The sequence below is a fragment of the Coregonus lavaretus genome (genome assembly GCF_964263955.1).
Source record: "Coregonus lavaretus genome assembly, chromosome: 1".
In the NCBI taxonomy this organism is placed as follows: Eukaryota; Metazoa; Chordata; class Actinopteri; order Salmoniformes; family Salmonidae; genus Coregonus; species Coregonus lavaretus.
Genome location: NC_139988.1, coordinates 1 through 16,490, shown reverse-complemented (window position 1 = coordinate 16,490; position 16,490 = coordinate 1). Strand labels below are relative to the sequence as shown.

Sequence of the window (16,490 nt, the reverse complement as noted above, 5' to 3'; positions counted from 1 at the left end):
ATATTGAAACAACATCTCAAGACATCAGTCAGGAAGTTAAAGCTTGGTCGCAAATGGGTCTTCCAAATGGACAATGATCCCAAGCATACTTCCAAAGTTGTGGCAAAATGGCTTAAGGACAAAAAAGTCAAGGTATTGGAGTGGCCATCACAAAGGCCTGACCTCAATCCTATAGAAAATGTGTGGGCAGAACTGAAAAAGTGTGTGCGAGCAAGGAGGCCTACAAACCTGACTCAGTTACACCAGCTCTGTCAGGAGGAATGGGCCAAAATTCACCCAACTTATTGTGGTAAGCTTGTGGAAGGCTGCCCGAAACATTTGACCCAAGTTAAACAATTTAAAGGCAATGCTACCAAATACTAATTGAGTGTATGTAAACTTCTGACCCACTGGGAATGTGAAAAAAATGCTGAAATAAATCATTCTCTATTCTATTATTCTGACATTTCACATTCTTAAAAATAAGGTGGTGATCCTAACTGACCTAAGACAGGGAATTCTTTACTAGGATTAAATGTCAGGAATTGTGAAAAACTGAGTTTAAATGTATTTGGCTAAGGTGTATGTAAACTTCCGACTTCAACTGTAATTGGAAGGATGGAAGTAAATGCAGGTCATTCAAGTCAACTAGAGATAAATGTACAGAGTAGTATCAGATGGAAATATGTGCTCCTATGAACGTATCAGTCTGTCTGTCTTGTACTGTTAATATATTATGTCATATGGATTAGAAATGGGCACGGTTATTAGAATATTCAAATATCCAAAAGGGCGTTAGTATTCAAACATTTTTGTAGGTCTATTTAGGTCTTAATTAAATGATCGTTGTGACATAGTTACATAAAAGGATACACCATGACATTTGAAAGTCTTAATATAATAAAACAAACTTTTGAATGTAATTTTTATGACGGTGCGTTGAGGTATTGCTGCACATTTATCCCTCCAGTCGGCCCTGACAAGTGTATGCTATTAACCCCTCTTTAAATAGAGATTACAGGCGCACACCTAACGGAGGACCTTGCACAGATCAATGCAAAACACTCATCAATATTATTGATATCATTCTAATAGTGGAATAATTTCACACTAATATGGATAACAACATTGTGTTGTGTTAGGCTATGTTATGTCAATATTAATCTCGGTTAACCCAGAACTAAAATCTCACGTAATTAGGACAGTTATGTTTACTTAGTCTGTCCACGAGAGATTATGTCAACATATACTAAACAAAAATATAAACGCAACATGTAAAGTGTTTCATGAGCTAAAATAAAAGATCCTAGAAATGTTCCATATGCACAAAAAGATTATTTCTCTCAGGTTTTAGGAACACATTTGTTTACATCCCTGTTAGTGAGGATTTTTCCTTTGCCAAGATAATCCATCCACCTGATAGGTGTGGCATATCAAGAAGCTGATTAAACAGCATGATCATTACACAGGTGCACCTTGTGCTGGGGTCAATAAAAGGCCACTAAAATGTGCAGTTTTTTCACACAACACAATGCCACAGATGTCTCAAGTTGTGAGTGAGCGTGCAATTGGCATGCTGACTGCAGGAATGTCCATCGGAACAGTTGAATGTTTAATTATCTACCATAAAACGCCCAGTCATGTGAAATCCATAGATTGGGGTCTAATGAATTTATTTCAATTGACTGATTTCCTTTCATGAACTGTAACTCTGTAAATTCGTTTAAATTGTTGCATATTGCGTTTATATTTTTGTTCAATATAGAACAAATCAATCTCTCTCAGTGAGCATGGTATGCTCCCCTGAATATTTCCAAAATTCACATTATGAGCATTTACCTAGTTAAAGAAATAATCCTCAAAACCACCTCAAAATGTTTTCATGAAATATCATAAATACCTTCAACACCGAAGCACGAAGGTCATGTAGCAAACCATGAACCGTCAATGAAGAATACACTTGGAAATGGTTCAGGGTGAATGTTTGTGATTATTTCAACGTTATACATTGGGATTAATTTGCCATTTCTAAAGCTCCAGGTTAGATTAAGTGGATAATGACATGTGCATCTCAGATGAATTATGCAATGGAAACCGATTATAACATGATTAAAATCTTTCTGCAAAGCAAACTTAATTACTAATGTACCATGAACTTTGTACATTAGCGTAGGAACGCTCACAGAAAAGCACGTAAAGGATATTGAGATAAATGAGAGAAAGGCAACAGGCCTTAACCAGATCTGGGTTAAAATAGTATTCAAAAATATGAAATCCTTTGCAGCATTTGCTTTAGCCTGCCTGGAGTGGGAGTGCCGCTTAGGCAGGGTTTTGGTTTGCTCTTTTGAGACTTTCCTGTTGGTTCCATCACAGCAGGCAAGCCCAATCAAGCACAGATACAGTATTTTAAATGATTTTGAATAGTATTTGGACACAGGAACCCTGACAATAGAATTATGAACTGAGATTAGTGTGTATGTGGCTATGTCCAAGTGAATCACAGCTCTTCGTTGATGCATCATGGAGAGAGAGAGAGCACAGTGAGGTTCAATGTTACGTTCCAAATGGCACCCTATTCCCTATATAGTGCACTACTTTTGACCAGAGCCCTATGAACCCTATGAGCCCTGGTCAAAAGTAGTGCACTATAAAGGGAATATGGTGCCATTTGGGACACAGCCCAGACCTCAGATCTCCAGCACCATCTAGCCAGCTCATAAATGCCCAGAGAGGACTTGGCTGGTGTCAGGAATTGGCTCATATACTACAGATCTTGGGCACCGTCCAAGGCCAAAGCAACACACTATGCAAACCTTTGCAAAAATGATACAATTATGATCAATTGTACTTTCAGAAAGAACACCACCTCCAAGGAAGCCCTCTGCTTAATGATTCATTTCTTACTGTACAGCATGGGTCGGCAACAGGTGGCCTTCATGTTTTTTTTGTGTGATTTTATTATGATTTTCGTTTTTGGTCAAAAATACTTCTAAAATCACCAAGAATTCAGCTAAAAATGTGTTTAATTCAGGGAATCTGTTCAAGTTTTCCCACAAAAAAAAAAAAAGAGACGTGTAATGAAGGTGTAAAATTATTGCTATTTTCAAATACAATCTCTTTTTGGGCTTAGTTGTGGTCAATTTGCAGTGTACAAATGATTACCAGGTGCTTGCTAAAGGCAAAGCACAACCTCTGGTTTCTTATATAATGACGGTATTATTATGATTATATTCATTCCCCTCGCTCTAGCGCTTTAACAATTTAAGCTATAAACACAAAACCAACTTTAAAGACAGCCCCAACTTAGATTGATTGAGAAAATATTTGTGATAGCATTTATACTTTTTGTACTACAACAATATATTAATGAGCTCCCAATGCATTTCAATGGCAAAAAAAAAAGGTCCATAGACTTGAATGGTAACAAAATGTAAAATTCTAGACCCATCTCCTCTTTCACCGTTTAAGCTATCAACCCCAAACCAACGTTGATATGTTCAGACTGCCCCTACTTAGATTACCTGTCTAAGGATTCTTTATACTATGTACAGTATACTTTCTGAACTATAACGATTTAAACTTTGCATAACATAACATGGGTTTGAATGAGAACCATAGGAATACAGAGGTATCTTTTTAAAATGGTCCTGCTCCTTGGCCAGTTAAGCTTCAAGACCACCTTTAAAACATTCAGGCTATCCTAACTTAAAACTCTTTAAAATCTTTATCAACTATAACTACACTGAACAAAAATATAAATACAACATGCAACAATTTCAAAGATTTTACTGAGTTACAGTTCATATAAGGAAATCAGTCAATTGAAATAAATTCATTAGGCCCTAAACTATGGATTCCACATGACTGGGTCACAGATACCTTTAAAAAAAAAAAAAAAAGTAGGGTAAGTACAGTGGGGGAAAAAAGTATTTAGTCAGCCACCAATTGTGCAAGTTCTCCCACTTAAAAAGATGAGAGAGGCCTGTAATTTTCATCATATGTACACGTCAACTATGACAGACAAAATGAGAAAAGATATTCCAGAAAATCACATTGAAGGATTTTTAATGAATTGATTTGCAAATTATGGTGGAAAATAAGTATTTGGTCAATAACAATACTTTTTTTTCTCAATACTTTGTTATATACCCTTTGTTGGCAATGACACAGGTCAAACGTTTTCTGTAAGTCTTCACAAGGTTTTCACACACTGTTGCTGGTATTTTGGCCCATTCCTCCATGCAGATCTCCTCTAGAGCAGTGATGTTTTGGGGCTGTCGCTGGGCAACACGGACTTTCAACTCCCTCCAAAGATTTTCTATGGGGTTGAGATCTGGAGACTGGCTAGGCCACTCCAGGACCTTGAAATGCTTCTTACGAAGCCACTCCTTCGTTGCCCGGGCGGTGTGTTTGGGATCAAAAAGTTATATTTTGGTTTCATCTGACCATATGACATTCTCCCAATCCTCTTCTGGATCATCCAAATGCACTCTAGCAAACATCAGACGGGCCTGGACATGTACTGGCTTAAGCAGGGGGACACGTCTGGCACTGCAGGATTTGAGTCCCTGGCGGCGTAGTGTGTTACTGATGGTAGGCTTTGTTACTTTGGTCCCAGCTCTCTGCAGGTCATTCACTAGGTCCCCCCGTGTGGTTCTGGGATTTTTGCTCACCGTTCTTGTGATCATTTTGACCCCACGGGGTGAGATCTTGCGTGGAGCCCCAGATCGAGGGAGATTATCAGTGGTCTTGTACGTCTTCCTTTTCCTAATAATTGCTCCCACAGTTGATTTCTTCAAACCAAGCTGCTTACCTATTGCAGATTCAGTCTTCCCAGCCTGGTGCAGGTCTACAATTTTGTTTCTGGTGTCCTTTGACAGCTCTTTGGTCTTGGCCATAGTGGAGTTTGGAGTGTGACTGTTTGAGGTTGTGGACAGGTGTCTTTTATACTGATAACAAGTTCAAACAGGTGCCATTAATACAGGTAACGAGTGGAGGACAGAGGAGCCTCTTAAAGAAGAAGTTACAGGTCTGTGAGAGCCAGAAATCTTGCTTGTTTGTAGGTGACCAAATACTTATTTTCCACCATAATTTGCAAATAAATTCATTAAAAATCCTACAATGTGATTCTCTGGATTTCTTTTTCTCAATTTGTCTGTCATAGTTGACGTGTACCTATGATGAAAATTACAGGCCTCTCTCATCTTTTTAAGTGGGAGACATTGCACAATTGGTGGCTGACTAAATACTTTTTTCCCCCACTGTATGTCTGGTGAGTATGCAGGCCATGGAAGAACTGGGATATTTTCAGCTTCTAGGAATTGTCTATAGATCCTTGTGACATGGGGCCGTGCCTTATCATGCTGAAACATGAGGTGATGGCGGCGGATGAATGGCACGACAATGGGCCTCAGGATCTCGTCACGGTATCTCTGTGCATTCAAATTGCCATCGATAAAATGCAATTGTGTAGCTTATGCCTGCCCATACCATTACCCCACCGCCACCATGGGGCACTCGGTTCACAACATAGACATCAGAAAATCGCTCGCCCACACAACGCCATACAAGCTGTCTGCCATCTGTCCGGTACAGTTGAAACCGGGATTCATCCATGAAGAGCACACTTCTCCAGCGTGCCAGTGGCCATCGAAGGTTGAGCATTTGTCCACTGAAGTCAGTTATGTCGCCGAACTGCAGCCAGGTGAGTTTGACAAGCACGCAGATGAGCTTCCCTGAGACGGTTTCTGACAGTTTGTACAGAAATTCTTTAGTTGTGCAAACCCACAGTTTCATCAGCTGTCTGGGTGGCTGGTCTCAGACGATCGATCCAGCAGGTGAAGAAGCCGGATGTGGAGGTCCTGGGCTGGCGTGGTTACACATGGTCTGTGGTTGTGAGGCCGGTTGGGCGTACTGCCAAAATCTTTACAACTATGTTTGAGGTGACTTATGGTAGAGAAATTAACAAATTATCTGGCAACAGCTCTGGTGGGCATTCCTGCAGTCAGCATGCCAATTGCACGCTCCCTCAAAACTTGAGACATCTGTGGCATTGTGTTGTGTCACAAAACTGCACAGTATAGAGTGCCTTTTATTGTCCCCCAGCACAAGGTGCACCTGTGTAATGATCATGCTATTTAATCAGCTTCTTGATATGCCACACCTGTCAGGTGGATGGATTATCTTGGAAAATGAGAAATGCTCACTAACAGGGATGTAAACACATTTGTGCACACAATTTCAGAGAAATAAGCTTTTTGTGCGTATTGAACATTTCTGGGATCTTTTATTTCAGTTCATGAAACGTGGGACCAACACTTTACATGTTGCTTTTATACTTGTGCTCAGTGTATGTACACATTTGCATAAATGTGCATAAACTTCAAATTCTTAAAAACTTTGATCAACTCTAACTGTAATATTTGCATAAAATATCTCCACAACAGTAATTCTTGAACCGTTCAAGCTAGACACACCAAACCAACTTTCACATGTTCAGGCTATTCTATACTATCAATCAATAGATCCTTCCCAAGCTAGCAAGCACACCATATTTTCTAGTTATAATTATTTTTCAGCCCCTGATCATTTGCGCCAACAAAAAATCGGACCGTGGCTGAATCTAGTTGCCTACCCCTGCTGTACAGTACATTTTCTTGAAGCATGTGGCCGGCCTTACGTCATTACAATCAGATTATCTGGTTGTAAACTGGTTGAAATGATGTCATAACTACATGATCTGTTTGTAATGATGTAATTTCAACCAGTTGCCCGCTAGATCTACTCTTTCAGCCAGAGTTCATTTGACGCCTTTCGGTTTGTCTTTGGAGATTCTACCATAGCTCCAGTTTTACTTCCTGCATACCATTGGAGACACGCACAGGTTTACAACAGGCACGTCTGCCTGCCTGTCTGTCTCCCTGTCTGTGTCCCTGTCTGTCTCCCTGTCTGTCTCCCTGCCTGTCTCCCTGCCTGTCTCCCTGTCTGTCTCCCTGCCTCCCTCCCTGCCTCCCTCCCTGTCTGTCTCCCTGTCTGTCTCCCTGTCTGTCTCCCTGTCTGTCTCCCTGTCTGTCTCCCTGTCTGTCTCCCTGTCTGTCTCCCTGTCTGTCTCCCTGCCTGTCTCCCTGCCTGTCTCCCTGCCTGTCTCCCTGCCTGTCTCCCTGTCTGTCTCCCTGCCTGTCTCCCTGCCTGTCTCCCTGCCTGTCTCCCTGCCTGTCTCCCTGTCTGTCTCCCTGCCTGTCTCCCTGTCTGTCTCCCTGTCTGTCTCCCTGTCTGTCTCCCTGTCTGTCTCCCTGCCTGCCTGTCTGTCTGTCTGCATTCAGCTGCAGTAGAGCACTGTGATGTACTATATATCATGTCTAATCAAACTCCATAAAACGTGAGCACTGGAACAATGAAAGGGGGCATTTTACTATGGCCATTTTACGTTTATTGTCTGCTTTCTTTGCTTAGAGAACGGTATGCATTGGTAGAGATGTGTTTTATTGTAGATACTAGTGCAGTACTACCGTAGACATCACAAGCCACTAAATCTACCTTTTATGAGGAAACAGGAAGTGGGCGGAATATAAACATTCAGAGTAAGTTAAAAAGGTTTGTGGGAAGCACGTGGAGTTGTCTAATAAAATCTGAGCTCTAACATTGTTGATATACAGTGAGGGAAAAAAGTATTTGATCCCCTGCTGATTTTGTACGTTTGCCCACTGACAAAGAAATGATCAGTCTATAATTTTAATGGTAGGTTTATTTGAACAGTGAGAGAAAAATCCAGAAAAACGCATGTCAAAAATGTTAGAAATTGATTTGCATTTTAATGAGTGAAATAAGTATTTGACCCCCTCTCAATCAGAAAGATTTCTGGCTCCCAGGTGTCTTTTATACAGGTAACGAGCTGAGATTAGGAGCACACTCTTAAAGGGAGTGCTCCTAATCTCAGCTTGTTACCTGTATAAAAGACACCTGTCCACAGAAGCAATCAATCAATCAGATTCCAAACTCTCCACCATGGCCAAGACCAAAGAGCTCTCCAAGGATGTCAGGGACAAGATTGTAGACCTACACAAGGCTGGTATGGGCTACAAGACCATCGCCAAGCAGCTTGGTGAGAAGGTGACAGTTGGTGCGATTATTCGCAAATGGAAGAAACACAAAATAACTGTCAATCTCCCTCGGCCTGGGGCTCCATGCAAGAGCTCACCTCGTGGAGTTGCAATGATCATGAGAACGGTGAGGAATCAGCCCAGAACTACACGGGAGGATCTTGTCAATGATCTCAAGGCAGCTGGGACCATAGTCACCAAGAAAACAATTGGTAACACACTACGCCGTGAAGGACTGAAATCCTGCAGCGCCCGCAAGGTCCCCCTGCTCAAGAAAGCACATATACATGCCCATCTGAAGTTTACCAATGAACATCTGAATGATTCAGAGGAGAACTGGGTGAAAGTGTTGTGGTCAGATGAGACCAAAATGGAGCTCTTTGGCATCAACTCAACTCGCCGTGTTTGGAGGAAGAATGCTGCCTATGACCCCAAGAACACCAACCCACCGTCAAACATGGAGGTGGAAACATTATGCTTTGGGGGTGTTTTTCTGCTAAGGGGACAGGACAACTTCACGGCATCAAAGGGACGATGGACGGGGCCATGTACCGTCAAATCTTGGGTGAGAACATCATTCCCTCAGCCAGGGCATTGAAAATGGGACGTGGATGGGTATTCCAGCATGACAATGACCCAAAATACACGGCCAAGGCAACAAAGGAGTGGCTCAAGAAGAAGCACATTAAGGTCCTGGAGTGGCCTAGCCAGTCTCCAGACCTTCATCCCATAGAAAATATGTGGAGGGAGCTGAAGATTCGAGTTGCCAAACGTCAGCCTCGAAACCTTAATGACTTGGAGAAGATCTGCAAAGAGGAGTGGGACAAAATCCCTCCTGAGATGTGTGCAAACCTGGTGGCCAACTACAAGAAACGTCTGACCTCTGTGATTGCCAACAAGGGTTTTGCCACCAAGTACTAAGTCATGTTTTGCAGAGGGGTCAAATACTTATTTCCCTCATTAAAATGCAAATCAATTTATAACATTTTTGACATGCGTTTTTCTGGATTTTTTTGTTGTTATTCTGTCTCTCACTGTTCAAATAAACCTACCATTAAAATTATAGACTGATAATTTCTTTGTCAGTGGGCAAACGTACAAAATCAGCAGGGGATCAAATACTTTTTTCCCCCACTGTATGAACACTGACAACCACAACAACTTTGGTTCGGTGATTGAAGCAGTGGTACAACCATCTACTGCATATCGTGAGCAGAGAGCGAGAAACATGATATTTAATCCATTTAAATGTATTCATTTTAAAACCTTCTTTAGTCATCCTAAAATGCATATACTATAAAACCTCCTTTAGCCATCCTAAAATGTAAGTATCTTCTCTTTGAAATCCTCCTTGGAATCCCTATTAGATGTTTTAACTTAATAAAGCAATTAACCCTAATATTCTCCTGCTACTTGATTTCAAACTATGATTGCTTCCACTTAGAGAAGAACGCAGCAGTTCCTCAGACAGTCTGTTGTTTCAAGGGCCATATAAAAAGAGACAGGATATGGAGCGGAGATTAGCTTTTTTAAATCCACAAGACTGAATTACTGGTGTTCTGGGACTCCTTGGCTTTTCAATAGCTGTGTGATTTCAATTAGGGGACTCTGATAGGAGATATAGCAAAGGCAGGGGAAAGATACGGACAACAAAAGGCATGGTCTGCGTCCCAAATGGCATCATATTCCCTTCGTAGTGTACTACTTTTGGACCAGGACCCATAGGGCTCTGATCAAAAGTAGCGCACCCTATAGGGAATAGGGTGCCATTTCAGACACATGCCCTATCTCCGAAGAATCTGCCCTTCTAAAGTTTGAACTTTGTCTCGCTCATGGAATTCATAGTGTCTCTTCAGCATGTCACTGGACATTTTTTGGCAGATTACAATCGGGTGCTTGGCATTTTGTGATGGCCTTTTGGACAGCACCTTGTCTGCTTGCCTGGAAGAAGAAAATAAACCCTTGTCTGGGGGAAGAAACTATAAAGCCATGCAAGGTGAAAATGCCTCCAATGTCTGTACAGTTTCCATAAGGACTTCATGACACATTCATAACCCATTCATAACCAATTCAGTGCATTCGGAAAGTATTCAGACCCCTTGACTTTTTCCACATTTTGTTACATTACAGCCTTATTCTAAAATTCATTAAATTGTTTTTTTCCCTCATCAATCTACACAGAATACCCCATAATGACAAAGCAAAAACAGGTTTTTCGAAATTTTTGCAAATGTATATATATAAAAAAAACTTTAATATCACATTAGATAAGTATTCAGACCCTTTACTCAGTACTTTGTTGAAGCACCTTTGGGAGTGATTACAGCCTCAAGTCTTCTTGGGTATGACGCTACAAGCTTGACACACCTATATTTGAGGAGTTTCTCCCATTCTTCTCTGCAGATCCTCTCAAGCTCTGTCAGGTTGGATGGGGAGCGTCGCTGCACAGCTATTTTCAGGTCTCTCCAGAGATGTTCGATCGGGTTCAAATCCGGGCTCTGGCTGGGCAACTCAAGGACATTCAAAGACCCGAAGCCACTCCTGTGTTGTCTTGGCTGTGTGCTTAGGGTCATTGTCCTGTTGGAAGGTGAACCTTCGCCACCAGTCTGAGGTCCTGAGTGCTCTGGAGCAGGTTTTCATCAAGGATCTCTCTGTACTTTGCTCCGTTCATCTTTCCCTCGATCCTGACTAGTCTCCCAGTCCCTGAAAATTAAAAACGTCCCCACAGCATGATGCTGCCACCACCATACTTCACCGTAGGGATGGTGCCAGGTTTCCTCCAGACGTGACGCTTGGCATTCAGGCCATAGAGTTAAATCTTGGTTTCATCAGACCAGAGAATCTTGTTTCTCGTGGTCTGAGAGTCCTTTAGGTGCCTTTTGGCAAACTCCAAGCGGGCTGTCATGTTACTGAGGAGTGGCTTCCGTCTGGCCACTCTACCATAAAGACCTGATTGGTGGAGTGCTGCAGAGATGGTTGTCCTTCTGGAAGGTTCTCCCATTCCACAGAGGAACTCTGGAGCTCTGTCAGAGTGACTATCAGGTTCTTGGTCACCTCCCTGACCAAGGCCCTTCTCACCTGATTGCTCATTTTGGCCAGGCAGCCAGCTCTAGGCAGAGAATTGGTGGTTCCATTTAAGAATGATGGAGGCCACTGAGTTTTTGGGGACCTTCAATGCTGCAGATTTTTTTTTTTTTTACTCTTCCCCAGATCTGTGCCTCGACACAATCCTGTCTCGGAGCTCTACGTACAATTCCTTCGACCTCATGGCTTGGTTTTTGCTCTGACATGCACTGTCAACTGTGGGACCTTATATAGACAGGTGTGTGTCTTTCCAAATCATGTCCAATCAATTGAATTTACCACAGGTGGACTCCAATCAAGTTGTAGAAACATCTTAAGGATGATCAATGGAAACAGAAGCTCAATTTCAAGTCTCATAGCAAAGGGTCGGAATACTTATGTAAATAAGGTATCTGTTTTTTAAATGTTTTATAAATGAGCAAAAATGTCGAAAAACCTGTTTTCGCTTTGTTATTATGGGGTATTGTGTGTAGATTGAGGAGGGAAAAAAAGTATTTAATCAATTTTAGAGTAAGGCTGTAACGTAACAAAATGTGGAAAAAGGGAAGGGGTCTGAATACTTTCCGAATGCACTGTATATGTGCAGTAAGCAATTCATAAATGCTTATGCCATCGGCCGCAAATTCATATTTTTCTTGTCTGAATAAAAACGTAAATATCAGGGGCTTGAGCAATGCACTCAGAAATGTTTGATCTACTCCAGACAGTCTGGTCCTGAGGGGCTTCGAGACGGGTTCTGAAATTAAACAGGCCTTCTGAAAGTCCGCCCGCATGAACGCTTCATAATTCCACATCGAAAAAGGATCCCTGGATGCCTAGGGCCGTGTCCCAAATGGAACCCTTTTCCCTACATAGCGCAGTACTTATGACCAGGAGGAGCCCTATGAGCCCTGGACAAAAGTAGTTCACTAAATAGGGAATAGGGTGTCATTTGGCAAGGATGGTGATGGGGTTCCATCAGGCACTGAGGTGCTGCCACATTGTGAGACGATTTTCCATCAGCGAAGTGGCAACAGATATTTGAGACTGGCGCAGCACAAAAAAAGCCCTAGCTCATGTAATGCTATGTAAGGACTTATCGGAGTGACAGGTGTGAGTGTGTCAGCTAAGATGGGGACTGAGGTTCTGCTGACAGGATTGAGAGGGAGGGAAGACTGAAGACGTGAAATGAAGAGAACCACTTTTTTTCCCAGAGGAAAACATATGAAAGTAATAATCTAAAGACTTGTTTACTAGTGGGCCTCGAAAACTCTTTTCAACAGAGTCTAAAATATTTGGTATTTGGTTAATGGGCCCAGACATTAATAGTAGATAATAAAACAAATTGATAAATGACTTTTCATGGCATCCAGATTTTTGGACACATTTAGAATAAACAAGGAGCGTCTAACTATCAAATGACATGAGTCTAAAATTGTATAGAAATATTTCTGTAAAGTTAATTACTTTTTTGGTCGAACCCAAAGATTACACTTTTGGACTTAAAAATAGTCCAAAAAAGTATCTTTCTCAATTTTGTCATATACAAGAGAACCTATATTTGTTACTTTTGTTCCTTTAGGGTGGATAGAAGTGGTTAAATTCCTCCAATAGCTGCTGCTTATAGCATGGATGTACAAGTCTATATCTTGTTGCTTTCCTTGGCAGCATGTTCACTGAAGAAATGTCCTGCAATCTCCATCAAGATGACCCAAATTATGGTATCATCCACTTGGGGAGGCATTGTGAAAAGATGAGTAACGGGAGTGACACGCGTTATAACGGGAATGACACGCGTTATAACGGGAATGACACGCGTTATAACGGGAATGACACGCGTTATAACGGGAATGTACAAACGTTTATCTTAAAACTGCAAAAAAACGTAATATTTGAAGTTATATGTAGTGATCCATACTCTGAAAATAGAGCATATTTTTACACTACCAAGGGATTTCCCAAAACAAACACTACAGTAAAATCACTTTTTCACAAAACTCTGAAGTGTATAATTTGTATTTCTCAACCTACTAAGGAAGTTGCAGTGAAAACAACCAAACGTGTATACTAATGCAGTAGTACTCCAACCTAGATGGTAGTGTAGTGACCCTTACCTGCGTAACCAGGGCTGCAGATACATCTGTACTGTGGGGCAGCCGTAGGTTGACTTGTGGTGATGCAGGTGGCTCCATTCATACAGCTGTCTGGGTAGATCAGGCAGGCGTTCCCTCCATACTGACAGAACTCCCCTATCCATCCAGGAGCACAGAGACACTGTGAGGAAGAGATGAACGAGTAATCATTGATCTGCAGACAAACACAATCACCAATCTGGTCTTGTACATCTATACTAACCAGGTCTGTTATTGGACTGCATCCTGTATACTCCCACTACATTGGCAGTGGTATGCATCGCGCATCTTCTCGCCAATTCTAAAGGTTTGAATTCGTTTTTTGGAGTAATGTACATTCTACACAACATTCTGTCATGTAGGTTAGCAATAGACAGAAATAGTATTGGCATATTTTTGTAGGCACTGGTGGAGGCTAACCCTATGGGGAAATTAATGGGGTTTTGGAGGGGTTTTGGATAAACGCTGAAAATAAGGTCTGTGGTAAACACAGGCTTAGGAGATTTTGTTTTGTTCTATTAAATAATCTTCATCAGCTAACGTACCTTTTTGTGGAACATTTAAGTATTTATGTAATCGAAATAAGCACATAAAGGCTTCATAGTCCATGAAGGTCATGTTAACTGACTGATATTATCTCATAGAACAAAAAAGCCTGTGTTCACCTCAGACCTTATTTTTGACATTTATCCCAAAACGCCATTATTTCCTCATTCATTTCCCCCATAGGAACCAGAGGTTTCATTTCCCCCATAGGAACCAGAGGTTTCATTTCCCCCATAGGAACCAGCGGTTTCATTTCCCCCATAGGAACCAGAGGTTTCATTTCCCCCATAGCAACCAGAGGTTTCATTTCCCCCATAGGAACCAGAGGTTTCATTTCCCCCATAGGAACCAGCGGTTTCATTTCCCCCATAGGAACCAGAGGTTTCATTTCCCCCATAGGAACCAGAGGTTTCATTTCCCCCATAGGAACCAGAGGTTTCATTTCCCCCATAGGAACCAGAGGTTTCATTTCCCCCATAGGAACCAGCGGTTTCATTTCCCCCATAGGAACCAGCGGTTTCATTTCCCCCATAGGAACCAGAGGTTTCATTTCCCCCATAGGAACCAGCGGTTTCATTTCCCCCATAGGAACCAGAGGTTTCATTTCCCCCATAGGAACCAGAGGTTTCATTTCCCCCATAGGAACCAGAGGTTTCATTTCTATTTTTTAAGACTAAACTGGCGAGCTCTATGCCTCTACACTAAGAAAGCAACTTCCTGATGAGATCCATACCAGGGAAACCTCCACTGGCAGTGAGTTGATCAGTTCATATTGTGCATCTCAACACTAATTTAACTAAAGTTTCACTTATCAGCAGATCCAAGTGCTGATGGGTACCGTACGGTATTCTCTGTTCTTACTAATTCTAAGGTTTAATTTGGTTCTACGACGTGAGTGTCAGTACCTCTTCAGTCTACACTGCGTAAAGACTTCAGGACACAGTCAGCGCGGCAAATGGACAACAGCCCAAATTGACCTGACAAACGACCTCATCATTTTCCCCAGGGGGAAGCAGATCAAGAAATCGCAAAGGAGACGGCTCATTACACCCGACTAGCGTCAATGTTCTGATTATGACCGACACTGATTGGAGCAAGAGAAAGCCACACACAGCAACACAGGCAGCTTTTAACAGTCCTGCAGCTAAGAGACAGAAGTAAATGGCACTCTATTCCCTACATAGTGCACTATCTTTGACCAGAGCCCTATGCACGACATAGGCAATGTAGGGATAGGGAATAGGGTGCCATTTGGGATGCAGCCCCAGAGCCTACTGAATGATCTAAAGCAACAGACCAGGACTGATGGGGGATAATTAGGAGCTAAGGACCATGGGCATTACAGTCTGGTTTCAGGTGCCTTCGACTGGAGGATTATGATGAAGTGGCCACAATTTGGGTATTTTATGGTTGTGAAATAGCTTTATGGCTTTAGAAGACGACATAGAATCCAATTTTAACCAACGGGTCTCTCATTTGCATGATATTCTCATTTTCTCAATGTTTTATTTTTATTTAAAATGTTCTGCAAACAAAATGGTAATGTATTAGCAATGTATGTAGTCAGACTGAATAAATGCTAAATCTTCTATATCATGACAGCGTTAGACACACCAGATTTTATTGAATGTCCTTTATTTTAAATGAGACTAAAGTATAATCCATGGAATAGACTCAGAGACAGATGTCTGTACATTTAGGAAGTGTGATGCATAGATGTGCTTTAATACCTATGATAAACAATATTCATGTTCATGGATAACCCCTAATCACCACCCATTGGAAACCTGTAATCATGTTATTTTTGTTTTGTAATTATTTTAAAACCCCCACATTGACAAGTTTGCGTTGATGATATGATAAAATATAAATAGATACAATATTTTGTGAAGGTAATAGAAAAATGAAACCTTTTATCACCATATCTACAGCTTCACACTATAATACATTAAATAAACAGATATTGACATAAAATGATCAATACATAACTATCTACTATCAAATGTAAATATTCTTATAAACAAGTCGATAAAATGCGCTGCATGGCACATTATTCAAAGTGTTCAGCTGAAATTGAATGTGACAGCAAGACGATATTGAAAGAGGCAAGAAAACAAAGTATATATGAAAAATGAGAAACTGATAGCTTCTAAATATGTAATAAATAAATAAATAGATGAGTATTAAAGTGATAGTGCGTGATTTTGGCAATGAAGGAAGTTTGAGGTAGTTTTACGAGCCATTGCTAACTAATGTTAGCGCAGTGACTGGAAACGGCTCGCAAAACTACCTCCAACTTCCTTTAAACTGCACGCAGAGACAGAAAAATGGACTCCACGAGTTCACCTGACTCTGGGTAAGCAGAAAGAAGGCTTCATTGCCAAAATCTGGCACTATCCCTTTAACGGCTACCAGTGGCCTGTTGTTTTATTACCTGACATTGTCATGCCATAGTGGTTTTCATCGGTTGTCCGTGTTATGAAAAAAAGATCTCCCAAATGTGCACTAACCTGAAGCAAAGTACAAGGTGTCCCTATACTAGACATACTAAATCAGTACACAAAACATGCTACTTCTTTTGAACAGGAGGAGGAGGCCAAAAGGGACAAAAGTAGTGCACTATACAGGGTATAGGGTGCCATTTGGAACGCAGACAGGACTATACACTACT

At 41.4% G+C, this 16,490-nt stretch overlaps 1 pseudogene across 1 annotated transcript in view; it reads right to left on the bottom strand.

Moving 5' to 3' along the window:
* LOC311118553 (protein eyes shut homolog) overlaps window positions 1-13,448 on the bottom strand; it is a 154,492-nt pseudogene extending 141,044 nt beyond the window's left edge. The window contains exon 1 of the transcript in view: window positions 13,256-13,448. The product of the transcript in view is annotated as a protein eyes shut homolog (transcript). The remainder of the gene's footprint in view (window positions 1-13,255) is intronic.
* Window positions 13,449-16,490: the final 3,042 nt, after the last annotated feature.